Here is a 15,647-nt window from a genome sequence, read left to right as displayed (position 1 = left end):
TTGTTTACAGGCCAATTTGCTGATCCAATATGGCGGCGGCGTTGATGTACATTCCTGCAGGCAATGGGGCGTCGAGGTTTGTGTGTCTATGGTGGCCAGTGCCCCTCAAAGTGGAACATTTCGATACCCTGAGGACGATCAGAGTAGAACAGTGATCGTAATCTCTTTAAGTGACAGGGACTGACTGTCATTTTTAAAAGGACGAAATAAGAAGTCTACAATATTTTAGCATCATTAAATAATAATTAAATAATTAAAGGGGCTGCTACTATTCTGTAGTTTTCATATTGTCAATGAAGACCAACACAACATTTTCACATCAAGCTGGTTCCAGCTGAAGACATAAAAAAGTCTGATCACTTGTTTTTATCAAAGAAACAGACGGAAATGTTTTCCTGGGTTCATTTTCAACAGAGGATTAATCCACGTTGACATATTTCGTAATAGTTATTAGACGGGTTTTGAACCTTGCTCGGCTGCTGTGCAGCGCTGGTTGAGCAGATGCCGTCTGACAGTCTGTTAGGAAACATGTCTGCTGCTGCTAGATTGTGTCACATGTGGTTCCGGCAGCAGCTACGTGTGATGTAAGGCGGCGTGTTTGCTTTCAACACGCTAAGCGTCTCCCCCAGCTGTCAGGACAGGGACCGGTTCTGCTTTTTAAATGAGTGCATCACATGACATTAGATTCACTTGTGTGGCATAAAACGTAAATAGTTTGTTCTTGATTTTCTTACTCAAGCTCAGTTTCCAACGTTGCACATTTTTGTCTCCTGTGTCTCCTGAAGCAAAGCAACACCACAGATTGTGTTTTTTTTCGAAGTGTGTGTCGCTGCGTTTGCTTCCCAAATGCAACAGACAGGATAAAAGTAGAGTGTCGGGAAAAAACAAGAACATTCTGATCAGAACTGTCACCTTTAAAGCAGTTGAAGCAGCTGTTTATGGTGAAATGTGTTATACAGTGTTTCCAGTGACAGCACAGGGGTTAAATGAGGGGAGAGTAACACATAAATAAATGGAGGGTTGATGATGCAGCAGCATAGGTGAGCTGCAGGCAAAATCTGCTTCCTCACGGAATCAAGCGACGGTGTTCCTGGAAATCCACGGAGAGACACACACAGCAGCAGAGCAAGCGTATTTCTCCTCCACCCCGGACTTATTTTGAAGTCTGGCTCATTAAAAACGACTTCATGGATTTGACAACACTGACGCGCTGCAAACAGCTACAACACAACAGGGAGCAACTAAAAATATACATCTGCAAATCTCAATGTCCATCACTTTTTAGTGTCCCGTGGAAACGTTGCTATGCCAGTTGTCTGCAACAGTTCTTCTGTGGCTTTTGCAGCACAAATCCACCTGGGGAAACCAGGTTTCTCTGATCTCCAGCACCGCACAGAAGTCACCAAGCAAAACTCAACGATCCCACGATGGTGGAACAAGCTACCAAACTCTGCAAGCTCAGCAGAATCTGCCAATATTCAAAAACAGAACTCATCGCATCATCCTGTGCACTTCAATCTAAATAAAAAAACTTCTGCTCCTTCTCGCACTTGCATCTCGTGAACTGTGAACACTTTTCTGACAGGACTTTGCTTCGATGTTTTCTCCTTGACTTAGATTTTTGCTGCCTTGTGCCTCACGTGTAAATCGCTTAGTGTAAAAGCGTCTGACAAGTGACTAAATGGAAATGGAAATTTCAGTAAGCAGCTTTCCCGTTTGCATCACTATTAAGAAATCAGCTTTCCAGAGACTGTAACCTGGTAACTTCAGTTCATGTAAACACACTCACTGTGGGCTGTGAATCCCTGTGTTGTTGCTCAGTCAGCGTTTCTCCTGAGGGCAGAGGCTCAAAGTCCTCTCATGTAGTGCTTTTTTACCTTATTGGTTCCCTTTACATGTTGTTCCTCATTCACATGTTGGTGGCAGCACCTGCTATGAGGCCTGATTTCCATGGAGCAAGTGTCCTGCCCAAGGACACTGGCACGTATGGACATGTTTCCTCTTTGAACCCTGAACCCACTGGCCCGCTTGATACAGTTGAGGAAGTTAAAGACCAATTATGTAAAGTTTGTAAAGTTTGTCAGGGCTGGACTGGACTCTGGAGCCTTGTGCACATGTACCGGACAAGTGAACTGGATTCTGGTTTCATGAGTCTGAGAGCCACACCCTAATCCTGAGTCTGCCATTTAAAGCTGTGAATCCAGGCCACAACACTGTAAGGTTTACAATTCAGACTGGTCCTCACAGACACGGCCATTAAACCACAAACACAGAGGGCGCTGAACAGTGGATGCGTAAGGTCACAGGTTCAATTCCCCAGCAGAGCAGGAAACCAGACGTTATTCTCTTTGTTGACTCAAGGCCAGAGGAGACTTCTGGGTAGTGAGACAGGACAGGACAGGGTGTCTGTCTTGCACACACACCCACACACACACACACACACACACACGCACACGCACACGCAGACACACACAAGCTGAGAGCTGTGAGAACATTTTCATGTGGCCTTGAGGTGTCAGGAGCACCCATCAAACCACCAACAACTAATTATTACCTTCCTTTCTCACCGTGTGTGTGTGTGCGTGTGTGTGTGTGTGTAGTGGCCCCTCGGCCCCCGGGGTCCGTTAGTGTACATAATGGCTTTTTGAAGAGATTGTCGGTTTGTGAAGACATTTGATTGACACCTCCTGATGTCTCAATCCAATTAAAGAGAGAGGGGGAGGTGGGTCCTTTGTGTACGCTGAGTGTGTGTGTGTGAGTGTGATCAGACTGAGCTGCAGAAATAAATAATATGCGTGTGTCTGTGAACAACCTAATCCTGTCTTTTGCGTGTACACACACACACACACACACACACACACTCTATTATCTGAGCATCTTCTTTGATCAATTAGCTGATTAACACACTGATTGGGTCAAAATTACTTCTGACAGTAATTTTATTGCTTCACTCAGTGAAAAATACTAAATGTTATTTTTACTGCTGATGAACAGAAAAAATGAGTTTTGATCCCAGCAGGCAGCTGTTTCTGTGACGATGATTTTAAACACGTTGAAGGACGTTTATGGTTGATGTTTGTGAAATAACAACACTGCAACTAAGAACGTTCTATATTTTGTATCTAATTTGAATCCCAAGTTTCATTTTCCTGTAGAAACTCTCACACACGTGTTTCTTCACAGATGCTGAATCCAAAAAGCTGCAAGTGTGATGTCTGCAGCTGCTCACTGCTTCAATAATTTCTTTGTTTACTTCATTTACTCTTTTATTACATTAGAACATTTTGGCTTTAGGACACTGTCCACATGCTTAATTTCTCCAGCACACTGAAATTTGCCACAGATTCAAACAGTAAAGCAGATTTTCAGAGATTTATTTTTTAGTTGAACTATTGCAGCTGAGAAATTATTGGCATTTAATGCATTTTGTACATAATTTTTATTAATGGGTGTATTCAAAGATTGTCGCTTATTTTTATAATTTTCATATTAAATGAGTAGAACAAACAGAAAAAAATATTATTTTTTAATAATGTATTTCCTTTTAGTTTTTGTGACTTTATTTTTGTTAAATGTAGCCCTCTGTGAAAATGTTTTTATATCAATAATTAAACAAAGGATTAAAGAAATAAAGATACAATAAAATACAACGCGTAAGTAAAAGTAGAAAATTAAGTTTAGCCCATAAATACATTAAATTTTAACAAAAAAAATAAATATGCCAATTTTTTTCAAATAAACAGTAAAATTAGCACATCACAACAAATAAATATAAAGAAATGAAAATCAAAACATTAATGTTTAATACATTAAAAAATGATGATTTATAAAATAATAATACACTACATATAATTTTTACAATTAGAAATAAGACAAAAAAAGTAACAATTTTTTTCATATAAAAATTAAAATAAAACAAAAATTCAAAAACGATATTCCACTAAAATATTTCTTTCATCATATTTTCTTATTTTCTAAATAGCCAAAATGTTGAAATATTCAATGAATAAAAACATGTAAGATTGTAAAAACGACACTACAAGTAAAAATGAGTGAAATTAAAAAACAACTTTTCTTTGTGTTGCCTAGCTCCAGTTATGATGCTGTTCACAACGCCGTGTTTATTTCAATGTGTTTATGTGCTGCTGGATTTGAAACGGCTGAGTTCGTTCCAATTAAAGAGGCAATAAAACCACATGAAGTGAAGCCTCTGGGTACATGTGGTACAAGCTTGACATGAAATAAAAGCTTTTTACTGAACTTTACTTCTGTAACATCAGACTGAAGAGAATTTATCAACTTTATTTTTTGTTTTTGGATCCTTTCCAATCAAATCCGCCCGTTTTGCTCCTTACAATTAGAATTTCGATCTAACAGCGAACATGTTCAGGCTCAGAATTAAGGGATTGTGCCACAAACACACTCAGACGAACTCAGGCCTCTCGGGGTCCTCTATTCAGTTTGAGTAACAAAGCTCAGGGCCTCAACCCAGCATGTCTGAAAAAACACTCTGAGTGTGCTTTGTAAGTGTGTGAGTGTGTTTGGCGAGTGAGTGTGTGTGTTTTGTATTTTGTGTGTGTTGCACTAACAAGGTCCGGGCCTCAGCATGACGACGATCTTAACGAGCTGTCTGTCACTCTTCAGCTCTCAGCTCAGACCTCTGTGTCATTAATGACTGTGAGTGAGTGCGTGCGTGTGTGTGTGTGTGTATGTGTCAGTGGTATAAATGGAATAATGTCTCAGTGGGACAGAAAAAACATTTAGTCTCTTTTGGCGCCACAATGTCAAGGTTTCAATGGCTGTTGTCTCTTTTTGTGTGAGTGTGTCTGTCATTGTGAGTGTGTGTATGTGTGTGTGTGTCTGTGTGTGTGTGTGCAGCTGCCAAATCCCCAAATTTCACTATTTTACCAGCCTAAGTCTGTGTTTCGAATAACAGAGTACCCGTCTAAAGCTGCCTCTCTTTTAGCGCGTTGCTCAACATAGATGACATCACAACATGCCGTCCCATGATGCATTGCACAACTGCACGGTCAGGATATAAAATCGCATTTCTTCATAAAGACCGTTCAAAACCTTTTTAGTATTTTTAAATTTTACTCCAGTCTGAATTGTTACTGTGATCTGAGGTAAAAATTCATCAGTCGTCAGTTTTCAGGGACAGAGGTGCAGAGACTGAACAGTTTGACAGATTGTTAAATGTCCACATAGACCATGTCTACACAGAGTCTCGCATTTAATACTTTATATTAGCTGCCGTGTTCAACGGAGCCTTCAGGAACACACCACTGTTTAACTGCTTTATGGCTTTGATCCTGAAAATGTGGTTAAAATGACGCCGCTCCGTGTTCAGTGGCAGCATTGATGGTTGAACGGGGGAGCGATTATTCCTGTGCCCTCCTCCATTCCATTTTTAAATCAGCACACTCGTCTTGTGCCGTCCTGAATCCGCAGCAAAGCAACACGTGGAGTCTGGCACAATGGCAAACGGGAAACGACAGACATAAGCTGTAAACAGAAGATTTCTGAATAGAAATATTCAGCTGAGCTTAACATTGATTTTCTCCACCCGTGTGTAAAATCAGGACGGAACCAAAGAAATGGACATAACGTGTCATGTGACGTGGTGGTGACTATAGGCTACTTCCTGCATAAAAGGAGGAAAAGCGCTTGTGGTCCAACATTAAAAAGTGCTTTCCTGCCTGAATACAGAGGTGACAACTACAATAAATCAGCCTCTGCATGTGGACACGTTCAGCTTGTTTCCTCTAAGGACCATAAACATCTAATTAGAGTTATTTTTACATTTAGTGTGTTTGCTGGCTGCAAAAACACGCACCGTTGCTATAGTAACCTGCAGGTTAACATTCCTTGAGATATGGTGTTGGCCAGAGTGTACGTATACACCTGTGGCTCTAACAGCCACCTGCCAGCCAATCAGAGAGCAGCACGGTATTACTTATTCCCCAAATTCCCCCCGAACAAATGCCTAAACATAAATTTCATCAGTCGCACATTATATGTCAGACTCCGTTTGTACTTCAAATGTACTGTAAACGTCTGTTTATTAGTGTAAGTTAGATATTTAAGGAATCAGTCATTAAAGTAAAAAGTTAAACTAAGTTAAGTTAAGGTGCATATTGACTTCTGTTGACTGAATGTCTTATTTAATCATACATTTATTAATGATTTTCAATTCGATCCTTTAATGGTTCTTTATGCAATAGCTCACCTGGTCATTTCAGCTCCTGTGTCTTTCAACACCCCTCCTCAAACCCACTCTGCTCTGATTGGACGGCTCGTGTGAGTCTTCTTGTCGATGGGCGTAAAGCAGGCGTCTTTTCTGGACTACAAACTGATGATCACCTACAAGTCAATGTGCAGGGCTCATAACACCTTACAGGCCCAGTCAATGCTTCTCTTCACATTTCTTTCATTCCTTGCCTCATCCTCTTTCCTTCCTTTTCTCCTAACTTCTCTCTTCCTTATCTCCCCTCTAATTACCCCCCTCACTTCCTCACCCCTCCTCCTGTATGTTTTTTTCCCTGTGGTTCAGAGTTTGCGTGCCGTTTTAGAGTGTTTTCATCGATGTCAAGACCTTGCTATCAAACATGACTGCCTCTGCTCTAATTCACCCCCAGGACACCCCCCCCCACACACACACACACACATACACACTCAAGGCTTCTCGCTCTCTCACACACTCGAATGAACATGCATATCCACACACACACATTCTTTCTTTACAGACACACGAATACATGATCATAACTGCGAAAACACACAAAATACTACACTTGTGAGGACTGTAACTTCAGACACAATCATTGTGATCCAGTTGTGACCTTAACAAAAATGTGATCATCCGTGGACGTGTCCTCATCTTTGTGAAGCACATAACTGACTGATGGATGGTCCTGAATAAATACAATGCTGAATCCAGATTTTAATCATTAATGTGAATCTGATATTACTAATCCGCACTGCAGACTTTAATCTGAAGCTAAATCTGTATTGGACTTCTGTGAACTACCCGGCACACAAAAGCCTTCTGACCAAAACACAGGGCTCATCAGCAGCTGTACTTCCTGAAGAGGCTCAGAGGGGTCAGTGTGGCCCCCCCTGTCCTTACCTCATTCTACAGGTGTGTACATCACGCGTAACCTGGTGGTACGGAAACTACGCTGCTGCAGACAGGAAGTCTGCAGAAAGGGCAGAAGGAAATTAAAATCCTGCAAAGCTAAACTTTTAATGAAATGTGGTTCCAGATGACCCATGTGACATTTCCTCTTATCCAAAGCATTTAAAAAGCTACATGTTCACATACACCTGCATTGTTTGTGCCAATTTACAAGAGAACTGCCACAAGGATAGATGGGTTGATAAAGTCACATTTATGGAAAAGGTTAAATAAGTCAATTTGTTTATGGCTAATGCAGACAGATATGACAACTTATCATTTGGATGCAAATATCTGAGGAGAACAAATTAGTAACAAATTAGTGCTGGTCATTAATTTGCAGCTATCCTCAAAAAAACATATTTGTCCACGAACCCCTGTTCCCCTGGCTACATGTCAAATGTCTACATGTCCCTGGGCAAGACACTGAAGCCCCAAGTTGTCCCTAGTGTCTTGTACTTGTAAGATGCTTTGGATAAAAGCCTAAATGAGTAATTGTAATATTAGCACCAGAAATGTCAGTTAGAGTTTGTCCGAACCTCTGAGAGTTGACTAAATGTGCCAGAATAAACAAAACATACTAAAATAAAGATATCAACAGTGACACATTACAGAAAACTACGTTGGAAGTAAAAAGTAAAGTACGTTTCATGAAGGGATCTTAAAGAGGCTACTGAGTAAAACGTTACAAAAGTTACTACTCAAGCAGAAATATTTGAAACTCTGATTGCTCAAATTAGTTAATTCAAATAATAAAAAAATGCCGTTTTTATTAAGGTGACACAGATTCAAACAACATAAAAAATTAAAATCTGCCAAACTAAGCAATATTTGTGTAAGAAAAATGACTTTTAGTTTTTGCTACTATTTTTCAGTAGGAATAAGTCGTGTTTTACAGTAAAGGCAGCAGAAAAGAAGAGACCAACGGTCCTCAGCAGTTTAGAAAAAGCCCTACTCACAAACACACTCTATTGTTACTCTCTCTCTCACACACACACTCACCGAGTGTGTTTAGCCCTCAGTGTCACAGACTGTGAATTTAATATTGATTCCATAAAGTAGTTTCAGTGTAACATGTCACAGCGCATTAACGTCAGAGCAGCGAGCCGGACGGAGAGGAGAGCAGCTAGCACGCAACGCTGCAGGAGGGGGGAGGGACTGAGGGGGGGGGAGCAAAGGAGCACGAAGGGGGAGTCCAAAAAGTTTAAAGATGGACAAAACATAAAATTGAAGGAGAAGAAGAAGAAGGGAAATGGATATAGGAGCGTGGAGAAAGGGAGAGAGAAGAGAGGAGGCAGGAAGGGAGAAAGAGAAGAGACGGAGAAGGAGGATGCAAGGAAGGAAAGGAGAGAAAGGAGAGATAAGAGGAGGGGGAGGCACCAAGGAATGAGGAAGTCAGGAGGTAACTGAATGGGAGGAAGAGAATGAGTGGGAGATAAAGAGGTGAGATAGAGGGAGGACAGAGTGGACGAGGACGAAGCTGGAAAGGAGGGAATGTGCATGAATCTGAAAATTGAAAAGGAAAAACAAGAAATAGGGGGAGTGGAAGGAAAGGATTGAAGAGGTAAAGGACACAAGGAAAAAGGTGTTGAAGATAAGAGGAGGACAGAAAATAAGAGGAAGGGATGTAAGCAGAGATGAGTAGTTAGTGTGTGTGTAGTACAGATGAGTGTACAGATTGACTCAAACCCTTTGGGAATCACACAGTGTTTGTTTGTAGAGAGCTATGGTCTCACACATACACACACACACACACACACACACACACACACAGCCTCAGTGATGGAAATATTGTTTGACAATCTCGACGAACAGTGAAGAATGTCTCTCTGTCCTGTGTGGACTCTGCAGTAGCTTGTTGTTCAACACTGCAACAGGAAACATTCTAAGGAAGCATGTGTGTTTACAGTGTCTGTGTGCGTGTGTGTGTGTGTGTGTGTGTGTGTGTGTGTGTGTGTGTGTGTGTGTGTGTGTGTGTGTGTGTGTGTGTGTGTGTGTGTGTGTGAATGAGCATTCGGGATGTAGCAAATGACAGTAAAACAAAGGAACCGACGAAGCAGCACAAAAGATGGACACGAAACCTAAACATGCTGCTCGTGCTCTTTTAAACACGTTGAAGTTAGCGTGAAAATATTTGCACGTCCTTTTTCAAAGTGATGTTAGAGATGTATGGAAGCCCATCGCTGCCAGAAGAAGAAGAAAAAGTCAATGTAATGAAGAACAAAAAAGGACAAAATATAACTTAAACAAAATCTAAATTATGAGTAGCAAAGTCAATTTTTCATCGTTTCTATTTTAAATTGTTTTGTTTTAAAAAAGTTGTGAGATAAAAAGACCAAAACACTATTTTGTCTAAATACTAATACTTTACTATTTTAAAATTGTTTATAATTAGAGATGACACTCATGATAAAATGTCAAAATGATTTGTTTTAAAATGTTTACAAGTCACAGCTATCAGATATGAAACAGAAATGATGAGATAAAGTGCAATTTTAACTGAATATAATTTGAAATGGAATAAATATTTACAGTTATGAGAAATTTTAACTAATATTAATTCAGAATTTACCTGTTTCAGAAACAAACGATGAGACAAAAAGTCAAAAGTTTGACTTTCTACTTGTTAGTAGTTTGTTTGTTTTTCTTGTACTGGGGGAAATTGGCCTCCATACTGGGGTTTGCTAAAACAGTTTACAAAATAGCCTTTTCTTTAAAAATAATTCTAAAGAGATTAATTAATTTTTGTGTAAACAACTCTCTCTCTCGTCTCTAAGGCTACGTGTGGATTTCAAGGGTAAAATGAGCATTTTCAGACCCCCGTGGTTCTTTGGTAGGAAGCTCTGCTGAACTGAACGTCACAGAGGTCCTCTGTTATTTCAACCTATGCATATTTAAGAGATAAGACGACAGGTCATTTCACCAAATGCTAAATTGTGAAATGATTTCAGTTTTCAGTAGCAAAAAGTCAAAAATTGAAATACACATCTCAAAACATTCAGGTTCTAATCAAAGCACAGCCTTTCAGAGGTGACACGTTCTATTTGAATGGCAAAACAAACACACAACAAACTAAATGAAAGAATGACTGAGTATATATTAAACAACATTTATAATTATTATAAAGTCAGTGAGAACATCAGGACAGATATGAACGGTTATGTTTCTTCTTCTTCTACTTTTCTGCTCGTCTTTCTGGTTTCTTTTCCATTTCTCCCAACATTATCCAGTCAGCTTGTTCCACGCACACCTCCGCACAACACGCCGTTGAGATTTGGGAGGTTTGCACGTCGGGGCCTCTGACCCCTGCGATTCCCCATAATTCCCTTATCTGTGTGGGTCGATGTTTAAGGTGCATGTACAGAGAAGAACTCCTTCATCTGAATCACACAAACTGCTGCAAAACACAAATCTGTGCTGCCACATCAAACACACAATGGACAATTTATTGACAATTGTGACACTAACATTCAGCGTTGAGCTTTTTTCTTCCAACACAGTTTATTTTGCTGGTATTTATGAAAAAGGATCAAAGCTTGGAAAGGATGCTTACTGACAGGTAATACAGAGCTGAGACCTTTAACTAAATGATCTGGCGTCACCAAACACACACGTAATATAAATGGACACATTTTTAGCAACCACACATCATCCCATTATATACATAGATATAAATGTAAATGGGTACAATATAATAAAGTCAAGCGATACTTAGTGAAGCTAGTACTGAAAATACTCCAGCAAACATCACGGCCCAGAAGACGTGACAAAGCCAGCAGAAGACGTCTGGATTGTAACCCAGTCCTCAGTTCTGGGTGGTTAATCAGAGCAGAAAATGTTAATGTAAAACTGTGTTAGAACAGTCAGAGGACTGGCTGTGTTCACCTCTCAAACCTCTGCAGCGTTGTTCACACAGCTGCTGATTCCCTGTCAAATTTATCACTAAGGGCCTTTTTGTCAGAAGTGAAATGATTACCCTGCGAACACTAACTCTTTCTCCATAATTCATATTTCACACTGTTAAATGACTCACATTTCAACACTGTTTGACACCTGAAACGCTCTCAACAATGACAAATATCTTTACACCTCCAACTAAAGTCCCATAACCCCGGCATCGTTCCTCCATAATAATGATTAATTGTCGGGTCTTAAACTCAGCGCCGTTCATCTTTCAGGGGGAGCTGCAGGTGCTAACAGCCGGAGCTAATTGGGGTGCAGAGCCAATTAGAGGCAGGAGAAGACTGATGGCATTAATGGTGATGAGGCTCATAAACCTGGCAGACCTGCAGAGACACAGTTTGAGACGCTCATCTGCGAATCCACCAAGAGACGTGAGGAGATGGAGACACATCCACATCCTGAGAGCGAGCGTACCTGTCAGGTGTTGGTGTGCAGTCAGCAAACGGTCGTCACACTCCTCTTTTCTGCATGCTCCCACATCGGAACATCCCCTCGACTCCAGCAACACGACAATAGTTCAGTATCAGTGCACGTTTCACCTTTGGAAAGTTGCTGCTGTAGGTTCTTTACTTTGTTTTTAGCATGGTAGCTTTCTGCAGCTAGTGTCCACAACCATTTCTTTTTGATTCATTCATTTTACAGTTTGCCATTATTGGTATTTGATGATGGCTTATCCCCAAAGGGCTGTGCAGAGCAGCGTCGGAGCAGGGAGAGGACGATGGGCCGAGGAGAGACGACCTGCTCTCAAGGAAGACATCTGCTGACCTGTCAGCTCAGAAGAAAACACTTGCTCTTATACGGATTCTGCAGAACATCTGCAGGCTGCACTGTTCTGTGGGATCCAGCTTCACCTCAGCCGCCCTCCCTCCTCTGCTGACACTAAACGGAAATAAAAACAGAATGCAATGATTTGCAAACTGAAACCATTTGGTTGGCTCTGCCTCTTTGAACTGCTCCTTTTAAACCCAGTCATGTCACTGACCTGTGTCCAATTAAACTAATTTGTTGTCAAATTCTCCTCCATTTGTTTTTTGATTTGCAGCAATTACTTTTCCAGCCTTTTGTTGCCCCTCTTCTGTGTTGCTGCCATCAAATTCAAAATGAGCTAATATTTTCTTTTATTTACTTTTTTTTTGTCCTTTCGGTTTATCCCGTGAGTTCAGGGTCGCCACAGCGGATCATTGTCCGCGTGTTGATTTGGCACAGTTTTTACGCCGGATGTCCTTCCTGGCGCAACCTTCCCCAATTTCTACCGGGCTTGGACCAGCACTGCACAGCTGGGGAGGGGGAACGGGCTGCTAGGGGTTCAGTGTCTTGCCCAGAGGCACTTTGACATATAGCAGGGACCGGGGATCGAACCATTGGCCCTGTGGACGACTGCCTTACCAAGTGAGCTACAGCCGCCCCCGAGCTCATATTTTCCCTGAAATTGTAAAATGTCTCAGTTTCAACATCTGATATGTAGTTTATGTTCTATTGTGAATAAAATGTGCGTCGATGAGATTTGCAAATCGATTTTATTTACGTTTTATACATGAAATAGATTTTAGAGCATCCACTACAACTAGCACAATGTGTTGAACTTTTCTTGAGTACCGAGTTCGAAGACTTCTGCGACCTCGAGCCGCTTCCCCCTCAAATCACGCAAACCATGAACTTAAGTTGTGCATCAGAAGTTTCTTCTTCTTACCAAACTACACGATGTAACTTTAGGTAAAACTGTTAAAACCAGCTCCTCCCTCGGCAGCTAACAAAGTTAAACAGGGGACATTTTGCTGTAGGACCCTGTACTTCTATTCTAATAATAATATTCCATATAAAGCACATCCAGCAAGTGATCAGCTCGTAGACAAACGTAGTTGATCTCGTGTCAAACAGCACAGAACAAAGGTGTGAGTGTTAAGGCGTCATGGTGTTTGCAAAAAAACTACGGATGTGACAACCTTTATTTTTAGAAACTGAATAAATGACAAGACGTCAATGTCTGTTTTTCACTAATGCTGCAAATTAAATAGATGACAAATCAGTGCTCACCATCATCACACGGATGAAAAATGCTTCTCACTGATTTGCAGCTTTGCTCACAACGGCCCGATCCACCCAGAGCTGTTACAGGGATAATGGCACTATGTGCGGCACCGAAGGCGTCTGCAGGGCCTGTATCCACCCGCAGCACGCAGATGTGATGAGAATGTGTTCTCTCGGACGATTCACGTGTGAATCCAGGTGATATTTCCGAGCGAGAGCTGGTCGCGTGTAGGCCTCGTCACTGAGGGTTTCCACGCAGAGTGTACTTCGTCTTTCCTGCATTAACCTTTGCATCATTCTGGAAGTTAACAATAATCTGCTTACTGTTTTTTATAGGACAACTGGACGTGCTGGTGCTGAAATGTAGGTTTTGTTTTGGTTTGACTTTAACAACTGTCTCATACCTGTGTGTTCATCCATGCTCCTCCTCCTGTCCCTCTACTTCCTGTTTGCAGGTGGAATTCCAAGTGTGGCAGACATTTTGGAAAACTGCGAATCTCCCTCTCGTGTCTTCTTCACATCTTTTGTCTTCTGAGCTTGCTCCATGACACCTTGATGTCATTCCCGACCCTCCAATCATGAACCTCACTCCCTCTATTTCTCTTCCCCTCTCTGTCTCTCTCCATTTCTCTCTCTCACACACCATGGGCAGTTGCTAAGCGACAGAGCCCTTGTATAATTCATTTACCCGCTGCATGCAAATATGTGGACAATTAACCACTTCTGTTTGCATAATAGATTTGGGAGGGAGGAGGAGGAGGGGAGGTATTTAACTCCTGGTTCATCTCATCCTGCCTGATGACACAAAGCAAACGAGGGGAGAGAGAGAGAGCGAGGTACAGATAAAAAGAAAAATGGAGAGAGAGAGAGAGACCAAACCAAATAATTTCCACTCCCTCTCATGGCAATCATTGCAGCCTCAATACCTTCATTCTTTCTCTGTAGTCGTTCACTCGTCATAGAGAGAAAAGAGGGGGAGCAGGGCTGTAAATTACCCCGACTGTAACACACACTCACACACACACACACAGAGATACACGTGCACGCACGTAGAACCGTTGTAATTACTACCCTGTGCAGTGCTCAGCCTCCGCTCAGCAGCCATTGATGTGCAGATGAAGATGGCCGCCGCATGTTTTTGCGCTCAAAGAAAACCATGTTTTGGTTGGGCTCTGTCAACCGAACAGCTGGATTGCCATTTTTCACTCAAATTAGATTTCGGCTGAAGCACCGGCGCTGGGGGAAATTAAACTGCACAACAAGAAGCAGAAGGAGAGAGGAGCCACTTTCTCTCTTTCTGTCTTTTCATGCTCTCCCTAATTTGGTACAAAAGAGGGTTCAGAGCAGGGCACAGCAGCAAGTCAAGCTGCATCCATCCACCCATCCATCCATCCATCTATTCATCTGTCTATCTATTCAGCACGCTATCTATCCATCAGGGCCTATTTCAGCTTTTCTTCTGCACCTCTAACACATTTTGCATTTGTCTGTTAAAAACAGGAATAACAGGATCTTTTCCTGCTAATCAATCTGCAGAACCTTTCACAATAAAATTATCCCAGTTGTATTATTCATTGTTCAAAAGACCAAGAGCCATACAGAGTGTAAAACACAGCATTCACCGCATCAGCGATTTTTGTGACAAGCTCCGCAGGAAACATTCATACCCACAGTGATTAAATGTTGCACATGTCAAATGACTTACAAGAAGCAAATACAAGCAGATTCAGCTGACGTGTGAATTCTTATACGGGGTACGCAACGTTTAACAGCGGCTCGGTCCCTGATGTAAAAACCAGGCCCAGAGGCTGCAGATTAGCTCTCGTTATATTCCCTAAATAGTAGTGTAGTAGTATCGTCCCTGTAAAAATACAAAAGTGGGCCATAAGAAGGAGGCTGATACAGAAGCACACTGATGTCCACTGAGTCACAAGAACAGGTTACACACATTGAAGGCATGTTAGTGTCCACATACTTCTGACTTTTGTAGATTGTTTGGAATTTTGGGACATGTTCCATTTGGCTTTTCTGTCACCTTCTTTGCCCTGTGTCACATTCATACATTTTGGTCCTCGTGAACAGACATCGGAGAAAACGTAAAACTCAAAATGTCACACTCTTAAAAGGCGACTTCACCAATTTTCAACTTGCTTTCTGTGTCTTTAGTTTAGGTTGTAAATGTACATGAAGGCTTTTAAATTTCCCTCTGACTTCCCCATGTTTAAAGATTTCTTTGCTTCTAGCTGCAAAGCTCCTCCAGGTGGCATCGTCAGTGGGTGTTCAAATGATCTGGAAAGGAAGGTTGACAAACTCCATGAGCGACGAGAGATGACGCAATCTGAATGGGTTCCTCCAAGTGATGTCACCTGGAGGCATTTTTCAGCTCGAAGTAGAGCGATATTATAATGTAGGGACGTCAGACATGTATTCACATGTACTACTCAAACTAGGACCAAAGGAACCAAGTTAAATATCATTG

At 41.5% G+C, this 15,647-nt stretch overlaps 1 long non-coding RNA gene across 1 annotated transcript; it reads right to left on the bottom strand.

The window, feature by feature from the left end:
* Positions 1-9,803: 9,803 nt before the first annotated feature.
* On the bottom strand, positions 9,804-13,805 carry LOC137101479 (uncharacterized). Its single transcript, XR_010911066.1, has 3 exons — positions 13,573-13,805; positions 13,175-13,466; positions 9,804-12,019 (listed from the first exon to the last, which is right to left on the bottom strand). It is a non-coding gene; the product is annotated as an uncharacterized lncRNA (long non-coding RNA).
* Between the last annotated feature and the right edge of the window lie 1,842 nt (positions 13,806-15,647).

This window comes from Channa argus, chromosome 16 (assembly GCF_033026475.1).
Source record: "Channa argus isolate prfri chromosome 16, Channa argus male v1.0, whole genome shotgun sequence".
NCBI classification, from domain to species: domain Eukaryota; kingdom Metazoa; phylum Chordata; class Actinopteri; order Anabantiformes; family Channidae; genus Channa; species Channa argus.
Note: the sequence above shows the minus strand (reverse complement) of the source record. Positions and strands in the feature narration are given on the sequence as shown.